Source organism: Mustela lutreola, chromosome 15 (genome assembly GCF_030435805.1).
Source record: "Mustela lutreola isolate mMusLut2 chromosome 15, mMusLut2.pri, whole genome shotgun sequence".
Lineage (NCBI taxonomy): Eukaryota > Metazoa > Chordata > Mammalia > Carnivora > Mustelidae > Mustela > Mustela lutreola.
In genome coordinates this window covers 61,940,288-61,961,154 of record NC_081304.1, presented here as the reverse complement: position 1 = coordinate 61,961,154, position 20,867 = coordinate 61,940,288, and the positions used below count along the sequence as shown (strand labels likewise).

The window sequence follows — 20,867 nt, the reverse complement described above, 5'->3', positions numbered from 1 at the left end:
CTCTGGATGGTGAATGTATGTACCCTCATGTTCCATAGGTAAAAGAACCGTGTGTGGGGGTGGGGGGGTAAGTCCTTGAGGCTCCTCCCTGTTCTAATTGGGTGAACTGGGAATTTTGAGACAGGCAGCAGGTCCTGTGTGTCCTTGTTTGCAGGGAGCATGCATTCTGATGGACAAAACGGAAAAGGGGAAGAATGAGCAGCTGCTCAGATCTGTTTGTACTGTGCTGGCTGATTAGCTGTGACCTGCAGATGTGGGTCCCATCCTCGGCTCTGCTCTCTGCCTGCTTATGTCTGACTTGGGGCAAATCAATCGCCTCAGGCCTTCTGTTTGCTTGTTAGTATAATGAGGTGGTGCTTATCTATGTGATCTTTGCCGGCTCCTCTGAAAAGACTCTAGTCCATCCTGGCTTGCAGATAAGGAAACTGAGGCCTGAGGTGTGATGACTTCCTTTAAAGCCACACAGCTAGTTGGGGCCAATCACAGGCCAGATCTCCTGACCCCCACGCATCAGTCCTTGGAAATCCTACTGTAATATGTTCCTTTCCAGAGGCCACAGGTGGGAACTGAGGGAAGTGGGACAATCAGAACATTAAGAATAGCCCAGAAGATGGCACAATGTCCGCATGCCTTGGCACCTGCATTTCACCAATAGGGCCACCTCTTACCTTAGAAGAAGTTCCCACAGGGCTGGTGATCTGGATGCCTGGCCTGGAGCTTAGCTACGGTAAATGGGACCAGAGGGAAGTGATGGCTGTTTGAGGTGGACTTTGTTGACGGTGGCTGGAGATAGCAGCTGACAGAGGAGGAAGAGGGAAGAGTGACAGATGGCAGATAGCCGCAGGCCTGCAGGTCAGCCTCTGTTGCCCAGGGTCACCCATCCCCAGGAGCTGTCTTTGTATCACAGGAGCTGAGTGCTTACCCTGTGGGTTCTTAGTTCGATGTCACGTCTTGATGACAAGATTCCATTCTCTTCCGCATCAGTTTGAGACAGACATCGTAATGAAATTCTAATTAGCCAAATATGGAATGTAAGCCTGGAACTCATTTTATAGAGATATTTTCTTATGTGAACTACTTTCCCTGATGATAGAGGAGTTGTGACGATGTAACATCATATATAGTTTATCTGATTGGAACTTGTAAGAAGGGTTCCCGGCAAAAAAGAACTGTTTTTTTGTTGTTGTTGTCCTCCCTTTTGATCTTTTCCATTCCTTTTTTTTTTTTTTTTTTGTCTTGTGAGCGGTCATCTGATTTATAAAAAGATGCAACAAAAAGTAAAATGGTACAAGATAATCAGTTTCAAAACATAAAAAAATGAGTGTCTTTAGCCATAGCTCAGAACAGAGGAACTGGGTAAGGAGAATTGCTTGTATGAACTGGCAACAGGAAAAGTTGGTAAAGGAGAGCTGAGGAACTCTATTAAGACATAGGAGTGAGGGGCTCCATCATCATCTGGCATTCGCTCAGTGTCATCTATATGGTTAGATATGTCCATGATGGGAACTCCAGCAATCTTCTGGGTCTGGGTCAGCTGATGCCACAGTGTAACACTCTGAATTACTTCCATACTGAGCAGTCATCTGCATAGTTTGTCTTGTGTGTACGTGGTAATCGTTTGAATCTTGGCTCTTTCGCAATCCTTAGAGCCTCTTGATACTTTCACCCCGGTTTCTCAGTTTCAGCCATTACACAGTCAGTTGTACAACTGGTACACTTGGCACACAGCCCGTCCATCATTGACCGGTCAAGTTTGGCCTAAATAGAAAAGTTGATAAAGTCGGTACCAACCAGGATGTGGTAAGTTGGCCCAGCTGTGTGTTTATATTGGAAAAAGCAGGAGGGATGTTGGGGGACTTCTCTTTCCTTGAGTGCATGGGATCCTTCTTTTCTTTCTTTTTAGGTTTTAATCTGTCCTTCTCTCGGAGAAGGATCTCAGAGCTAAGCATTCACTTCCCGGTCACATACTTTCTTGCTTTCTCTTGCTTCCCCATGTTCACACCATGCCCATTTCTCCTTGCTTTTGATTTTCTAATTCACTCTTTGTTGTACCATAAAACTTATTAAATAAAATGTTGGCCTACTAAGTTATTGATTATTACTAAGTTCTTTGTTCAAAATTTGAGAGCAAAAAGTATTATGTAAATATATCTTTTTGTTATTTAACTAGTCTTACAACATTTAGCATCAAATTTCTTGAAGCATTTAAACAAATTAATCACAAACTGGGGCTTGGGCTCTTTCTTTCTTTCTTTTTTTTTTTTAAGTAATCTCTATACCCAACATGGGACTTGAACTCACAACCCTGAGATCAAGACCTGCATGCTCCAGTGACTGAATGAGCCAGGTGCCCTTTGGGCTTTTTGTTTTTAAGTTCCTCAGGTGAGGGGCTGCCTTAGTGGCTCAGAGGGTTAAGCTTCTGTCTTCAGCTCAGGTCATGGTCTCAGGGTTCTGGGATCGAGCCCTGCATGGGACACTCTGCTCAGCATGGAGCATGATTCCCTCCCTCTCTGCCTACTTGTGATCTCTCTGTGTGCAAATAAATAAATAAAATCTTTAAAAAAAAAAGTTCCTTAAGTGATTCTAATGTGTGACCAGTGTCGAGAACTCTAGCACTGGATAATTCCTTTAAATAGCTCAAGAAATTAATTTTGAAAAGCGAACTAAAAGCCTACATAGATTATGATTGGTGTTAAATTGAGGGGAAAAAAGAGATAAAGAGAAGACCTCAGCTGGAACAGAGTTTAATTAGGTACTCAAATATTTGTTAGATGGATAAATACATTTACAGAATGTAGGGGTTTTTTTTTTGTCTCTTCATAAATATGTCAAATGGGTATATAAATTCAACAAAGGAGTTTGATATAAAATTGATTAAAATGTTAGAACAGAAGTTTTTTTTAGAATTTCAGTGTTACTATTTCATGATGCTTTTAAGATGATCTCTCTGTAGATGGTGGGAAGATATTGTTAGCATATGTTTTTAATTTCTCAAGCTTGAATAATTTAGTCACTGAACAAAGATTTAGAATGAGTTTTGGGAGACACAAGTCCTAGATTATGTCCCCACCTAGCTGGGTCAGAGATTTGAGAGCAGGGGCTGGAGGGAAGAGCTCCAAGGACATTTTTGTATACATGCTGATACCTTGGGCGGGAACACTCTTCCCACACTTCCTGTGGCTAGCTCCTTTGTGTCATTTGGATTCAACTCATTGTTCTATATTTCCTGGTTCATCCAAGTTAAAATACATCCCATTTTTCACTCAGACCTTTACTGTGTCCAGTTTTCTTTTTAGCTGTGATCACTATTCATTAATCACTATTTGATCACTGTTCATTAATATAATGTTTGTTTACATATTTATTTTCTCATTTCTGCATTAGGATATCTGCTTCTTAATAGCAGAGACCTTGTCTTTTCTTTTCATGATTATGTCCCCAGGTCTTAGAGCAGAGCTGGAGTTGCATGATAAATATTTGAGGAATATTTATGGGATATACAGGGACATTTATTCATCTCTGTTGTCCATTGTTTTCAAGAATGGTTGGAAACACACACATATGTGAGCTCACACAATCTTTCTATGTCTTTTAACCCCTATGTAGTGTGCAGATTAGTGCTTAACTATTTTGGTTTTTTGTCTCAATGAAATGGGACATGTTTCAGGGCAGAGCTCATAAATTTCATATGCCCTCTTAGTACTTCTCATCATTACAGAGTGATGGTTCTGGGGGATTCTGCTTCTCGTGGAGATAGTATATAGTGATTTTATAAGTCCATGTATCTGGGAAGGAGTGTTTTACTTCTTGGCAGCTTAGAGAACTTCAATCTTTCCAAATTCCATGTAATTTTCATAGCATTAAAGCTACTAATTTCAGATTATTGGTAAGTTTTAAATGATTAATTCCCAGGTTACTTTGAATTAGTCTTTGTTTGCCATCCCTGATTGCAGCTAGTTAGTAAAGTAGCCAAACTTTTAAACTCTCCTTGGTTTTAATTTTGAGTGATGTCACTGCTTCTCTCATGGTTAATGGTTCTTAATTACCTGTGAAGGACCCCAGGTCAGAACTATAGTATAGCCTATAAGTTTTAACATTCTTTTTATAACCAGCTTATGCTAACTAAGAAACTGTGGCCAGCTGACCATAGATAAGGGAGTCAGCAAGCAGCATAACAGGATAACAAATAGCAAAAATCTGTGTTTAACCCAGCTGTTTCTGGCTTCTGTATAATAATGCTTCTAATGATTTGCTAAGAAATGAAAAATTGCTTAAACCCTCGTTTGCTGTGTAATCAAATAAAGTTATACCCTTCCCCTGTTAAGAATTTCCCCTACTACTAAGTAAAATTGATAAGGGTTGCCTCCCGTACCAAGGCCGGAGACGTACGGTTCAGCACGTACGCTAGCTGGAGACGTGCGGTTCAGCACATATACAGATAAAGGTTAGAAACGTGCAATTCAACACGTACCCTCTACTGTACACTACCTGAACGGTGACTGGCCAGAATGTATGGTTGGTTTTAAAGGATTGGCTACCTATGTGTAGGCCTTACTGTAATGCTTTGAAATCACTGGCTAGAAAAGTGAGGGCTCTGATGTAATGGACTGTAAAATTCTATATTAAGGGACTCCCGAAACAGATCGGGGCTCTCAGACACTGACCCATCCCTCGCGGATTTCATGGTCAAGTGTCCCTGGGAGTCCGAGCATGCCCGAATAAAATCCTCTTGCTTATTGCATCCAGTGGTCTGTGAGTGCGTCCTTGGGTGCGGGTCCTCTAGGGTCTTTCATTTGGAGGTTCCACCGAGATCCACCGTGGACCCCAGCCCAATGACCACCGGTCCCACCGGGAGGTAAGCTGGCCGGCCATTGTCTCTGTCTGTTGTCTTGTCTGCTGCCTTGTCTGCCTGCTTCTTGTTTGTGTCTCGTTCAGTGTTCGGTATCGGAATTGTGCTATTACGCGTAATAGACCGGTGTTCGGTTCGGGGCAGCTTGAAAAGGAGTTGACGGACTCAGACTTCTCCCCTGCCACCCTGGGAGACGTCCCAGGGATTCGGGGAGCCCGATTTTTTGGTGCTTCAAGCGTATCCGAGGGATACGTTCAATTTTTGGCCGAGGGAACAACTTCTGCTTTCCCCCGACCGTCGGAATCGGTTTCGGTTTGGCGCCAAAGCCGCAAGGCACATCTTGTGACCGGTCTGTTTGTCTTGTTCAGTGTTGTGGCTATTTGTTTCTTGCTTTATTCAGAATCTAAAATGGGACAATACGTTTAAGCCTTCTTCTAGTAAACCCAGGTCGCTGGGCCATTCCTAGCAAACGGGACTCTAACCTTATTTCTGTTTCTCCTGAAAGATGTGGGAACTTCTCCCTCACTCACTTCCCATGTTAATGGCTATAACTGGAGCCAACTGGGGTTGGTCTAACTCGAGACAGAGACTATAAGGAATATTCCCAAGCAGCTGCCGAAACTCTCTTTGTTTCGGGGAAGTTTCCCTTTGTTCTCTGGCCTGACTTGGACTGCCTAACCCCTCCCCCCTGGCTGATGGGAAAGCATGGCATCTGCTCCTCTGTTGGGGCTTAGGAGCTCCAAAACTGGGAATCCTTTCTCTGTCTCCTGGCAGCACTTTGTTTCTTCTGTTTCCCTCTTCTCCTATTTCTGTACCAACGTGTATGCAGCCTGCATGACTGGCCTCTAGATCATGCACCACAGCTCCTTCTCTCTTCACTGTCAAGGAGCAAGAACAACACCCCCTGGACCTAACACCTCCCCACTCCAGATCTTCCCACGCATGTCTCAGGTAAACATTCAAAGTGGAGTGGGTCCAGGTGAAAAGTAAATCAATGTTGAAACTAAGTTAAGTTTGTTGGTTTAATTAAGATAAGACCTGTCTTTTAAGTTATCAGCAGTAAATGTGAAACTTTGAAGTTACTGAAGGTCAAATAAGCTTGTGTTATTAAAATTTGTTAGCAAAGAAATAACTAAACTGATGGTTAATTGTCTGTCTCAAAGTTCTAATGGGTAATTGCTGAAGTAGCTTTCAAAGTCTTTGGTAATCTGAAAGTTTTAAAGTTTTGCTTGGATAACAAATGGAATTAAATTGTGGACATCTAGGTCTTAACCAAACAGGATAAAAAGCTAAGTCGTTAATTACTGGATGTAGGTTTGTGCTTTTGAATTCTTACTGCAAAGAAACTAAAAGTATTTAAATCTGCTGGTAAACTTGTTTGCCACTTAACTGATTCATAAATTGCCATCTGAAGAATTCTGTTGTAACAGTTCACAATTGGTTAATAACTAAAGGTGTTTCTAAGAATACAAAGTTCTGCTTAGTGTAACTAAGACTGATGGAAATAAAAGGAAACTCTATATGTAGGAAAGTAGGAGATATGCAAGAAAGATTTAAGGAATGGGAATACATTTTGTTAAAGGTAAGGGAAGGTAATTTTGTCCTAAATGAGATGGTTGTTTGGAAGGAAATGGCTTGGGACAAAACCTGAATGCAAAGGAAAATTATAAAAGGTTTGTGAACGGAAATCTTCACAAAAGAAATTTTAGATATGGTCAGGACAGACTAAAAAAGAAAGAAAAACAGCCTCCAAGGTAATTTAGCACTCTCCTGACCTGCCTCCACATAGATTATACTTCCAAGTATAAGGGCCATTTGGCCTTGAGAGATTAAGGAAACAGCCCAACCTTGAGGGACTGCGAAAACACCCTGTTACCATCCTCCATTGCCTGTAACCATAGAAACTCACTCTAATCTGTAAAGAGTGAAAGGGGAGACTGATCACCTCCCATTAGCCGGAGATGCCCAGAAGGGGAGGATATCCAACCTGTTTGAATCTGAAGAGTGCCTGACTGTGTGAATGTGTCTGTATGGCTCCACCACTTCAGCTACGGAGTCTGAGTGGGCTGCACCTTGAGTCTTGTGGGGCGTCATACGGCATAACGGTCATCTACTCCACGGAATAGCCTGGTCCGGGGTTTATACGGACAGGCCTTAGCTAAGACGATCCTAAATTCCCATGAGGGATGGGAACAAAACAGCAGGGGAAAGATACCCCTCCTTTGTCTGCGACATCATTCATGATGGGAGGGAAACCCAGAAAACTCCTATCTTAAGACTGCACACTTAGAAATAAAATAAAAAAAGGGAAAGACACTGGTATAAAAAACTGGTTTTCTTTCTGTTTAAAAGGGGCAAAGTTTTCTTAGCTAATTGATCTGTTAAAAAGTGTAAATGGTTTTCTCTTTGCCTGCCTGGAAAATTCAGTTCCTATATTTTGTTTTATCAGGTGTTTAACATCCCTAATTATATTTAGGCATGTATTTTTAAACTTTCTAAGGTTTTAGCAATTGTTGACAAGATTTAAACCAATGATAAATCTTGGGTTACATTTGGGAAAATGCTATAACTATTCTAGAGATTCTATGCATTTCCTAAAGTTTTAATGTTTTGAGAGATCATCGCTTGATATTGTAATTATGAGAATGTTATGTGTCACAGAAATTGTAACCTGATTTTCTTGCAGCTAAATTGTAAACTCCCATATCTCTTTAGCTCTAACCATATCCATTCTGAGTTTTTGTTATTTATAATTGTTTTAATTCTCTTGTAAAATGAGTTTTATCTTCAAGGAGATTCCTATAAAGGACTTTCAGGACAAATACAGATATTTGATATACTTGAAAATCCTAAAACTGAAATGGGTAAGAATTTCCAAAACTGACTAAAGCCACATTCACCAGATTTAGTAATATGGAACTAAATGAACTAAAAGATTATAGTGTTGTGTCTCTTAATGTTTTGTCTTGTTTTAGACATTGCTAGTTCTCTAATGTTTGCTCTTCCAGACTAGGGATACTTTTTCTTAAGTTATCTGTAACTTACAGAAATGTAAAAGTGCTCAAGGCATTCAAATTTCTCTCTATCTGAACCCTCTGAAACCAAAAGGTCTCAGTAAGTATTCATTCTTCCATGGCAATCAGTCATTTGCATAAGTTCAATAAGAATCTGTTCTCCTTTAACAGGACACCATTGAGAACTGGTTATTTTACCAAGGCTTTGACTGGGATGTCATATTTGAAAAGACTCAGATATGACCAGACAGTTTAAAGGAACTAAGGTTGACTTTATGAAACCTGGAGCCATAAAGCCCCTTGGGACTGTTGGCCTGCTACCTTGCTTTCAGAGTTCCCAGCAGCCTCACCAGGTGAGTAAAGAATGTCACTCTTTGGTAGGTGCGGAGACTCAGAAGAGGCATTCACCCAAATCAACAGGTATTGCAGGCATGCCTGATGGCAAGTATAGGGCTTGGCTTCTGGCCCGGAGAGGCTACTAAAAGTTCAACCTAGAGATTCCTTATAAAAAGTTCCAGCAAAGCAGATGCTAAAAGATCTATTGATCACACTCAACTGTTCTTGCTGAGCTTATGTAAATAATGGGCCAAGTTTGTCAAAACTGGACTTGTTTCACAAGTGAATTAGTCCTGATTTGGCTATCTCTGTAAATGAGGGTTATTTTAGAGAGAAAAATTATGCTTTAGTAACACACCTTAATGGATGTTAAATTCTAGATTTGATTGTCTTTAAATGTTTACCTAAGCTAAACAATTTGAGATAAACTTCAGAGAAGTTGTACAATAGCTTCTTTCGTTGATCTTACTGTTTTGTGGGGATATTAGCAGACCCCACGGCACATGATGAAACAACTGGAATAATGAAATTGCCTAAAAGCCAGCATACCGCACTCCATAGGATTAACTATGGACTTGTGGAGACAATGGATGACCCCACTTTGTTTATGAGTGGATTGTATGATGCATGGGGGACTCCCCTTATCTCTTGACAAGTTTTATCCCACTTGACAATGATCCTCTGTAATCAGGATATTGTTAAGGCTGGACCACTCAAAGGTCGTCTTATTGGTTTCATCCCTTAGTCATATTTATCCTAGAGGCCACCTCTGTTGAGGTGCAATTGCAAATAGATGCTTTAGCGAAACCTAGAACAGCAGCCCTCATAAAAGGAGCCTCAAAGCTCACTATGGGACAGTCCCTGACTGTAATGATGTCACATCAGGTCCAGATTTGTCTTAGAAGCCAAAGACCACCAATGGATGATGGAGGCCACTTACTAAATACTGGGCTACACTAACAGATATGCCAGAAATAATACTTAAAACTTGTCAAACTTTAAACCTAGTTACCTGTATGCCTGAACCTGAACACTGTACTTCTTTCTCTGTGGAGCAGAGGTGTTCAGAGGTTGTTGATATTGCTTATTCTATAATCAATAACCTCTGAACATTTTTGCTCTATAGACAGTCCTACAAAATAGGATGGCCTTAGATGTTCTGACAGCAGCCCAGGATGGCACATATGCAATTATCAAGACAAAATGTTGTGTGTACATCCCAGACTATCACAAAAATGTCACAGGACTAATAAAATATATGAATACCCAAATTAAGGCCCTACAAGATCCTTCTCTCTCTCAGTGAATGGTTAAGTTCCTGGTTTGAAGGAGGACTATGGCCAAATCTCCTTCTCGGGCTTTTCATTCTTATCGCCTTATTAACCTTAATATGTTGCTTTGTTCAGTGTTTCTCTACTTGGTGCCGAGATTCCATTGCTGCAATGACTTCACCACGACAGACGATCCTTGTCGCGCGAGAGGATGCCTCTTCACTGTCAGCGCTGGATTTGGCTGCCTCTGCCTTTCGTAACTCCCCTATACATTCCTCCACTGATCAATGTTGACCCCAGTAGGTAGGGACAGCTCTATGCCCCTATTCAGCAGGAAGAAGTTACAGAAGATGAGACCTTCCACCTTCAACCACCTTAAATATTTAAGGGTCAAGGTTGTTCAGGGGGAAATGATGAGGGAGTAGGAGGCTGGCTAAAGATGGAGAAGGGGCTGATGCCTTGCACCCCCTCTCCACCCACTCCCCTTGATAATATGTGTGACATTCCACAGGCATCCCTGACTGCCTTAAAAGAAGAATGTTGCTTTTATGCAGATCAAACTGGAGTAGTCAGAGAAACTATGGATAAACTCAGAGAAAGACTTGCTCAAAGAAAAAGGGATTTTCAGTCCCAGCAGAGATAGTTCGAAAACTGATTCAACAGATCGCCTTGGCTTACTACTTTGTTGTCATCTATAATGGGCCCTCTCATCATTTTGTTATTAATTCTAACTTTTGGTCCTTGTGTCTTAAACAGGTTAGTACAATTCATTAAAGATCGCCTGTCTGTTGTTCAGACTATGGTCTTGACTCAGCAATACAAACTACTTAAACAAGTAGAGTCCCAAAAGGACTCAGTTGAAGAACAAAACAGATGGATATAAGATTATATCCATGATAAAGAAAAAGGGGGGAATGAAGGACCCCAGGTCAGAACTATAGTATAGCCTATAAGTTTTAACATTCTTTTTATAACCAGCTTATGCTAACTAAGAAACTGTGGCCAGCTGACCATAGATAAGGGAGTCAGCAAGCAGCATAACAGGATAACAAATAGCAAAAATCTGTGTTTAACCCAGCTGTTTCTGGCTTCTGTATAATAATGCTTCTAATGATTTGCTAAGAAATGAAAAATTGCTTAAACCCTCGTTCGCTGTGTAATCAAATAAAGTTATACCCTTCCCCTGTTAAGAATTTCCCCTACTACTAAGTAAAATTGATAAGGGTTGCCTCCCGTACCAAGGCCGGAGACGTACGGTTCAGCATGTACGCTAGCTGGAGACGTGCGGTTCAGCACATATACAGATAAAGGTTAGAAACGTGCAATTCAACACGTACCCTCTACTGTACACTACCTGAACGGTGACTGGCCAGAATGTATGGTTGGTTTTAAAGGATTGGCTACCTATGTGTAGGCCTTACTGTAATGCTTTGAAATTACTGGCTAGAAAAGTGAGGGCTCTGATGTAATGGACTGTAAAATTCTATATTAAGGGACTCCCGAAACAGATCGGGGCTCTCAGACACTGACCCATCCCTCGCGGATTTCATGGTCAAGTGTCCCTGGGAGTCCGAGCATGCCCGAATAAAATCCTCTTGCTTATTGCATCCAGTGGTCTGTGAGTGCGTCCTTGGGTGCGGGTCCTCTAGGGTCTTTCACCTGCAGCTTGTCTGGTTTGCTCATTTATTTTCCTGTGTTCCAACACCTCTTGTGATCTCCCAACTTCTGGCCTTTTGGGGGATTTGTACTTGAACTGGGTTCAGATAGGAAATACCCCTGAGTACAAAGAGAAGATATTTTTCTTCTAACTTCACTATCTCCTATTATTAATGTATTACATTGTTGTGGTACATGTGTTACAACTGATGAACCAGCATTGATACAGTATTAATTAAAATCCATGGTTTACATTAGGGTTCACTCCTCTTTCTATAGTTCTGTGGGTTTTGACAAATGTATAATGTTACTTACCTACTGTTGGTACCTTACAGCCTAGTTTAATTGCCTTGAAAACCCCTGTACCTCATCTATTTGTTTCTTCTCCTCTCTCTGCACCCTCCTCGCTCACCCCTCAGCCCGGGATCTTTTGACTGTCTAGAGTTTTACCTTTTCAGAGGCACCTGGCTGGCTTAGTTGCTAGGGCATCTGACTCTTGATCTCGGGGTTGTGAGTTCTAGCCACCACATTGGGTATAGAGATGACCTAAAAAATAAATGAAAATAAAAATGTTGGTTAATTTTTACATTTTCCAGAATGCCATAGAGTTGGAATCATATAGCATTTAGCCTTTGAGACTGGTCTTTCACTTAGCAATATGCATTTAAGGTTCTTCGAAGTCTTGTGGCTTAATAATTCATCTTTTAATTGTCGAATAATCCGTTGTGTGGGTGTGGCACAGTGTACCTGTTCACATACTGAAGGAGATTGGATTGCTTCCAAGTTTTGGCACTTCAGAGAATAAAGCTGCTGTAAACATCCGTGTGCAGGTTTTTGTGTGGACACTAGTTTTAAGCTCTTTTGGGTAAATACAAAGGAGCACAATTACTGATCTTATAGTGAGAATGTGTTTAGTTCTGTGAGAAACTGCCAAGCTGTCTCACACAGTGCCTCCCATTTTGCATTCTGACCAAACAGTGAATGAGAGTTCGGTTGTCCCACATCCTTGCTAGCATTTGGTATTACTAGTGCTTTGGATTTTTTATATTCTACATGATATGTAATAGTACCTTGTTTAAATTTGCAATTTCTTAATGACATACAAAGTTGAGCATCTTTTCAGATACTTTTTTTTTCTTTTTTAAAGATTCTATTTATTTATTAACAGCACAAGCACACGGAGAGGTAGCAGCAGGCAGCGGGAGAGGGAAAAAAGCAGGCTTCTCTCTGCCGGGGGCCCAGTGTGGGGTTCATTCCCAGGACGTGAGCTAAAGGCAGATGCTTAACTGACTGGGTTTCCTAGCCACCGCTCTTTTCACATTTTTAAATTAGGTTTGATTTCTTGTTGCTACTAAGACATCTTTATATTATATTTCTTATTTTAAGTCCTTTACCATGGATGTGTTTTGCAAATAGTTTCTCTACTCTGTGACTGGTCTTTTCATTCTCTCTCTCTCTCCCTTTTTTTTTTTAAGATTTTATTTATTTATTTGTCAGAGAGAGAGCGAGCGAGAGTGAGCACAGGCAGACAGTGGAAGGCAGAGTCAACAGGTGAAGCTGGCTCCCTGCGGAGCAAGGATCCCGAAGTGGGACTCGATCCCAGGACGCTGGTATCATGACCTGAGCCGAAGGCAGCTGCTTAACCAACTGAGCCACCCAGGCGTCCCGTCTTTTCATGCTCTTAACAGTGTCTTTTACAGAGAAGTTTAATTTTAACAAAGTCCCTCTCATCAATTTTTTTCTTTCGTAGATCATACTTTTGATTTTATATCTGAAAAGTCATTGCCAAATCCAAGGATCCCTACATTTTTTCTTATGTCATCTTTAAGAAGTTTTGCATTTTACGTTTAGGTTTTGTGAAAGGTGTGAAAAGTTTGTTTTTATTCTTTTCATTTGTTTGTTTTGTCTTATCAATGTCCCATTGTTTGGTTCCATTTGTTGAAGACTGTCCTTGCCATTGAGTTGCCTTTGCCTATGTGTGTGGATGTTTTTCTGGGCTCTCCACTCTGTTCCAAGCACCTGTCTCTTTTGCCAGGCACCTTCTGTCTTAATCACTATAGCTTTAATAGTAAGTCTTGAGATTGGGTGGTGGCAATCCTCAATTTCCTTTTTTTCCCCGCTCTTTAATATTTTGTTGACTACTCTGGGACTCTTGGTTTTCCAGTTTTCCATCCAAATTTTAGAGTCAACATGTTGGTATCCACAGAATAACTTCCTGGCATTTTGATTGGGATTGCATTGAGTCTGTCGATCAGTTTGGGCAGAACTGACCTCTTAACAGTATTGAGTGTTCTTACCCAAGATTATGGACTTTCTTTCCACTTCACATCTTACCTTGCTTGTTATCTTTCATCAGAATTTTATACTTTTTCTCATATAGATCTTGTGCATATTTTGTTAGATTTGCACCTAAGTATTAATTTTTTTTGGTATGCTAATGTAAATGGTCTTGTGTTTTTAACTTCAAATTCCACTTGTACATTGCTGGTATATACGAAAGCAATTGACTTTTTAAATTTTTTAATTAAAATTCAATCTCGTTAACATATAGTGTACTTTTAGTTTCATGGTTAGAATTTTGTGATTCATTGGTTGCATACAACACCCAGAGCTCATCCCAACAAGTGCCCTCCTTAATACCCCTCACCCAGTTACCCCAACTTTCCCCTCTCCAGTAACCCTCAGTTTGTTTCCTGTAGTTAAGTCTCTTGTGATTTGCCTCCCTGTCTGTTTCTATTTTTCCTTCCCTTCTCCTATATTCCTCTGTTGTTTCTTAAGTTCCACATGTGACTGAACCTATATGGTATTTGTCTTCCTCTAGTTCCATCCATGTCCTTGCAAATGGCAAGATTTTGTTCTTTTTGATGGCTGAGTAATGTGTGTGTGTGTGTGTGTGTGTGTGTGTGTGTGTGTGTATACCACATCTTCTTTATCCATTCATCTGTTGATGGACATCTGGGCTCTTTCAATAGTTTGACTATAAACATCAGGGTGCTTTTGCCCCTTTAAATCACTTTGTGTACTTTGGATAAACATCTAATAGGGCAATTGCTAAGTTGTTGGGTTGTTACATTTTTAACTTTTTGAGGAGCCTCCATACTGTTTTCCAGAGTTGCATTCCCACCAACAGTGTAGGAGGATTCCCCTTTCTCCACATCCTCACCAACATCTGTTGTTTCATGACTTGTTAATTTTAGCCATTTTGACTGATGTAAGGTGGTGTCTCATTGTGGTTTTGATTTGTATTTCCCTGATGCTGAGTGATGTGGAGCCCTTTTTCATGTGTCTGTTGGCCATTTGGATGTCTTCTTTGGTCTGTTCATGTCTTCTGTCCATTTCTTGACTGGATTTTTTTGTTTTTTGGATGTTGAGTTTGATAAATTCTTTATAAATTTTGAATACTGGCCCTTTGTCTGATACATCATTGGAAAGCAATTGACTTCTGTATTTTAACTGTGTATTGTGTAGACTTGCTATAATCACTTGACTAGTTTCAGGAGGGTGTGGGTGTGGGGTATGAAGTCTTTGTATTTTCTGTAGACAGTCATGTCATCTGTGAACAAAGTTTTATTCTTTCCCAGGTTGTATACCTTTTGTTTCCTTTTCTTACCTTATTTCATTAGTTTGGCCCTCCAGTATAGTATTGAATAGTAGTAGTAGGAGGGACATCCTTGCCTTGATTCCCTGTCTTCTATTTTCTCAGTATTAATATCATGTTAGCTGTGGATTTTTGGAGATATTCTTTATCTAGTTGAGGAAGTCCTCCTATTCCTAGTTTCCTCAGGGTTAATAATGAAGAGGTGTGGATTTTGTTAAATGTTTTTTTTTTTCTCCCTTCATTGATATGATCATGTGATTTTTTTTCTGTTGATATGATGGATCACATTGATCTTCTAATGTTGAACATTTTCTAATGTTGCATACCTGGAATAAATCCTACATGAACCTGGTGTTATAATTTTTTAATATAGTGTTTGCTTTTATTTGCTAATTTTTGTTGAAGATTTTTGTGTCTGTGTTCATGAGAGATACTAGTTTGTAGTTTCTTTTCTTGTAGTATTGGTTTTGGTGTCAGGGTAATAATGATCTCCTAGAATGATTTAGGAAGTATTCCTTCTAGTTTTACTTTCTGGAAGAGATTTTAGAGAATTGTGTAGTATTCCATAAATGTTTGGTTGAATTTACAGTGATTGGGATTGTTAGCAGTAGCCCTCCCTTCTTTCATCTGAAATTAGTAATTTATGTCTTCTACCTTTTTTTCTTTGTTTGCCTGGCTAAGGGTGTATATGTTTTATTGATGTTTTCAAAGAAACAGACTTGGGATTTATTGATTAAAAAAAAAATTCCTGGTTTTAATTACATTGATTTCTGCTCCACTTTTTATTTTTTTCTACTTCCTTTAGGTTTTTTTTTTAATGATTTTATTTGACACAGAGAGAGTCAGTGAGAGAGGGAATACAGGCAGGAGAAATGGGAGTCAGAGAAGCAGCCTCCCTGAGCAGGAAGCTCTGATGCAGGGCGCTGTCCCAGGACCCTAGGACCATGTCCTGAGCCAAAGGCAGATGATTAACCAACTGAACCACCCAGGAGCCCCTCCTTACTTTAGATTTGATTTTGTTGTTGTTGCCTAAAATGGAAGCTAAGATTATTGACTTTAATCTTTTTTTTTCTAATATTTGCATTCAGTACTGTATTTTCCCTTTAAGCAGCATTCCACACATTTTGCTACATTGTATTTTGTTGAGACTGGTCTCCTGTCATTTAGAAGTGTGTCATTTAATCTCCATGTATTTTGGACTTCTTCAGCTATCTTCTGTTACTGATTTTTAATTCCATTGCGGTCTGAGAACATACTTGGTATAATTTTTATTTTTAAAAATTTGTTGTGTTTTGTGGCCCAGAATTATTCTGTCTTGATGAGTGTTCCATGTGAGCTTAAGAAGAATGTGTGTTGCACTATTACTGGGCGAAATTGTCTGTGTACATCTGTTGTACGGTAATTGATGGTGGTGTTAATTGTGCCATGTCTGGACTGAATGTCCACATTTGTCAGATCCTTGTTGCCCTGCTGCTGGATCGGCCCATTAATGATGGAGAAGTGTTGAAGTCACCAGCTGTGATAATGGAATTGTATATTTCTCCCTGCAGTTCTGTTAGGTTGTGTCTCACCTGTGTTGATCAGGCACACATACGTTAAGGATAATTGTGTCTTCTTGGTCAGTCGATTTCTTTATCATTATGTAATGCTGCTCTTTATGCCTGATAATTTTCCTTCTCTGAAATCTGCTTTGTCTGAAATTCATGTAGCTACTCCATTGTTCCTGTGATTAGTGTTACTTTGGATTTTTTTTAATGTATCCTAGCATTTAACTTGTTGATATTTAAGTTGTTTCATTTTTCATCAAAATATAATTCACAAAGCATAATAGTTGCCATTTTAAAGTATACTCTTCTCTGGTTTTTAGTATATTTACTGTGTATATGGTACATACGTCACTTCTGTCTAATTCCAGAATGCTTCCATCACCCGAAAAATAAACCTCTTAGTTCCAATTCTCCCCTCCCCTTATTCCCTGGCAATCATGAATCTACTTTCTGTTTTTATGGATTTGCCTTTTCTGGAACATCTCATATCTGTGGAATTGTATAACACGTGACCTTTTGTGTCTGGCTTCCTTTAACCTGAGAGTAGAATGTTTTCAGACTTCACTCGTGTTGTAGCATGTAACAATTTATTCCTTTTTATGGTTGTGTAAGAGGCTCTTCCACATTTTATGTATCCATTCATCAGTTGATGGACGTTGGGTATATACTCTTTTGGCTGTTACGAGCAGCGCTGCTGTGCACATTCATGTACAGGTTGTGGCAGGAACATCTGTTGTCAGTTCTGTCGGTGTCATACCCCTAGATGTAGAACTGCTGGGTAATTGTACGTGTGTAACTTCTTGAGGAGCTAGCGAGCTGTTTGCTGCCTTAGCCAAACTATTTTACATTCTCACCGACAATACAGGAGGGTTCCAGCTTCTCCGCCTTCTTGCCAGCACTTTTCTTCTTCTTTTTTTCTTTTTCTTTTTCTTATTTTACCATAGTTGTCCTAGTGGGTGTGACGTGGCATCTGCATGTGCTTTTGATTCGCATTTCCCCAATGACTAAGGATGTCGAACATCCTGACATGTGCTCTTGACCGTCTGTGTATCATCTTTGGAGAAATGTCTATTGAAAAGTCTTTGGCTTGTTTTTAAATTAGATTATTTGTCTTTTTGTTGTTGAGTTCTAAGAGTATATTTGCATATTCTGGTTATTAGGTCCTTGTCAGACAAATGATTTGCAGATACTCTCTCCCATTCTGTGGGTTGTCTTTTCACGTTCTCCGTAGTGTCCTTTGACACACGAAAGTTTTTATTTTGATCAAGTTCAGCTTATCTAATATTTCTTATTGCTTTGTGTATCATGTCTAAGAAAGCTTTTCCCGATCCAAAGTTATACAGATTTTCACCTGTTTTCTCTGAGTGTTACAATTTTTACTCTTACATTTAAATCTTTGATCCATTATGAGTTATATTTTTGTGTATGTGTGACGTTGCTGTTCCAAGTCCATTCTTTTGCATGTAGATATTCACTTGTCCCAGTAGTAGGCACTCGAAAAGACTGCTTTTCCCCCCATTAAATGGTCTTGGCATCCTTGTGAAAAATCAGTTGACCGTAAATGTATCGGTTGTAAATACTTTCTTTTTGAATACTTGGGAAATCTACACTATAAAGTAAAACCATTCCTAAAGTAGTAAAACCATTCTTGGTTAAGTGAAATGGGTCTCTATTATGGCACTGTGAGTTTGTGTTTGCTTTTCACAGCAAACGCTGCCTAACCCAGTATTCACAGATGTTCCGAGTTATTTAGTCAGGTGTTATGCAACTTTTGTTTATCTGAGAACAAATGCATAAATGGTAAGTTGAGTACTAATATTACCTAATAGCATTTGTTCACTGAGGCTAAGTTATATGATTTATTTATTTATTTATTTATTTAAGATTTTATTTGAGAGTGAGAGAGTGCGGGAGCAGGAGGAAGGGACAGAGGGAGAAGCAGGCTCCTTGCTCAGCAGAGCGCCTGATGTGGAACTCAAACCCAAGAGAGTGGGATCATGACCTGAGCCAAAGGCAGATGCTTAACCAACTGAGCCACATAGGCACCCCAGTTATACAATTTAGAATGCCATCATGAAGTTCAAGAACTTCAACAATGTATAACTGAGGCAGGGAAAGTGATCGACCTAAAGGTATACAGTTGGTGAGTAGGATGGCCAGGATTATGAACCGAGACCCCCTCCCGTGATGTACTACATAACTATGATGTAAGGTCTGAGATGGTCTCAGGAGAGAAAGGTCCAGGCTAATTTGGTCACCAGTGTAAGAAGCAGGTGGCTTTCTGTAGATGACTGTGAAATTATGGTTTGGTATGAAGTCCTTCTCTCTGACACTAGCAGGGTCAGTCTTTGGTTGATTAACTAAAAAAGTCAGTTTAAACAAGTACTCTTAGGGAATGGTTCATACAGTTTTTAGCATTTTATTTGGAAAAAATATATGTACATTTATTCTCCATTGAAACAGTGCCAGGTCTTTTCTCTGGAAACTGGCCTGCAGATTAGATTTCTGAGTTATCACAGCACTTGGGTCACTCAATAGGTTAGGCATCTACCTTCGGTTCAGGTCATGACCTCGGAGTCCTGGGATGGAGTCCCGCATTGGACTCCCTGTTCAGCAGGGAATCTCCTTCTCCCATTGCCCCTTTCCCTGCTCATACTGTCTGTCTGTGTCTCAAATAAATAAAAAGAATCTTTTTTAAAAAAGATTTCTATGTTGTCTTTTTTTGCATTCAGTTTCAGTTTCTTTAACTGAATTGAGTGAGAATCCTGTGATCACTCCCTCCCTGCCTGGTACTTGGTCATCTCACCCATACCTAACTTAGCAAAAATTTTCTTATTGATTTCTTTGTATCAAATCTTTCCAAAGTAGCTGTGTTAGTTTTCAAAAGAACAGTGATTTTTTTTTGCAGTCATATTTTGTTGGTTTACATAGTGTTTAATGAAGCTGTATAATTATGAAGTAAGTGTAGGTGTCCTTAACTAGTTTGGGAATCATCACATTTGATTCTTGCTGACTAAACAGGTCATGGATTAGCAGAGTCACAGGGGAATTAGATAGTAATTTATTGCCTCTAAGCATATAAGCCTACCCGGGTATCACAGAAATGTAAAGGGGAAACACAGGATAGCTAATCCTGTGAGACCAATACTTGGAAATAGGTTATGAAAGATTTGGAACATCTGTTCAATGGGACACTCAGCATGCACATAAAATATTAATAGAAATGTATGTGTTTTATGTAAAGACATTCAAGTTATATTTTTAGATGGGAAATTTTTTTTAATAGAATGGGTTTTTATTTTTTATATTTTTATTCTTTTTTAGGATTTTATTTATTTATTTGACAGAGAGGTCACAAGGAGGCAGAGAGACAGGCAGAGAGAGGGGGGAAAGTAGGCTCCCAGCTGAGCAGAGAGCCTGATGTGAGGCTTGATCTCAGGACCCTGAGATATGACCTGAGCCAAAGGCAGAGGCTTAACCCACTGAGCCATCCAGGTGCCCCTAGCTGGGAAATAGTTTAGAAGAGCATGAATATTTGTGTGTGTGTGTGTGTGTGTGTGTGTGAATGTGTGTACACATATGTGTGTGTACACACATACATAGAGAAGGTCTGGGGTTTCCATTCAAGATGGTGGCATAGGAGGATCTTGAACTCATCTCTTCCATGAAATACACACTGAATCTATAGCTCCATATGGAAAAATTTCCTGTGGAAAAAACCCTACAACTAGCTGAGTGACTCCTACACATTAGGTGAGTAAGGAAAAAAACCTATGTTGAAGTAAGAATCAGTCTTGCCATAAACCCCACCCCTGGTACAGCGACCTGGGATTGGGAGGGTACTCAAAACCCCAGGCTTCTCCCTGAGGAGCAAAGGGTTTGAGCCCCACTTCTGGCACCCCAACTTCCAAGACGTACATCTAAGAGACAAGACACCAAAACATCCAGCTTTGAAAGCCATCAGAGCTTGCACCCATGAGACCCACAAGGCTATAGCAAACTGAGAAACAGTTCTTAAAGCAGTCGCGCGAGTAGACTGACCCACCCTGGAACTCAGCACAGAAGCAGCGGACTGAAATGGGTTCAGATTTCTGTGAAAGAGGCTCATTTGCTTATCTTAAAGCCCTGAGGGGCAGGCATCTAATTTAACTTGGATCTGGGAGCCTAGTAAGGTATTCTCCAAAGATGGAGCTGATGGGTACCATCTTTGCGCTGTCCCTCTGTCTCGCTTCTGCATTCTGGTATCTCCTGGAAAGGAGCTTGAATGCTCGTATGATGCCCCGAGGTTTGCAGTTGCTACCCAGGGTATACCTCTAGATCACCTGGCTCTAGCGGCCAGTAAGACTCACACTCACGGTAGTGAGTATCACAGTATTTACAACAACCAAGACTTGGAAATAACTAAAGTGTCCACCAACGGGGTGAATGGATAAAGAAAATGTGTGTGTATACGATGGAATATTACTCAACCATAAAAAGAAGGAAGTCATGCCATTTGCAACAACATGGATGGACCTTGAGGATATTGTGCTGAGTGAAATAAGTCAGACAGAGAAAGAGAAATACTGTATGATCTTCCTCACATGTGGAATCTAA

The 20,867-nt window shown here is 40.1% G+C and overlaps 1 protein-coding gene across 12 annotated transcripts in view; it reads left to right on the top strand.

Annotated features, from left to right (window-relative positions):
- Positions 1-20,867, top strand: part of LOC131816542 (conserved oligomeric Golgi complex subunit 2-like) — a 199,809-nt gene that overhangs the window by 152,289 nt on the left and 26,653 nt on the right. The gene's annotated exons all lie outside the window — the stretch shown is intronic.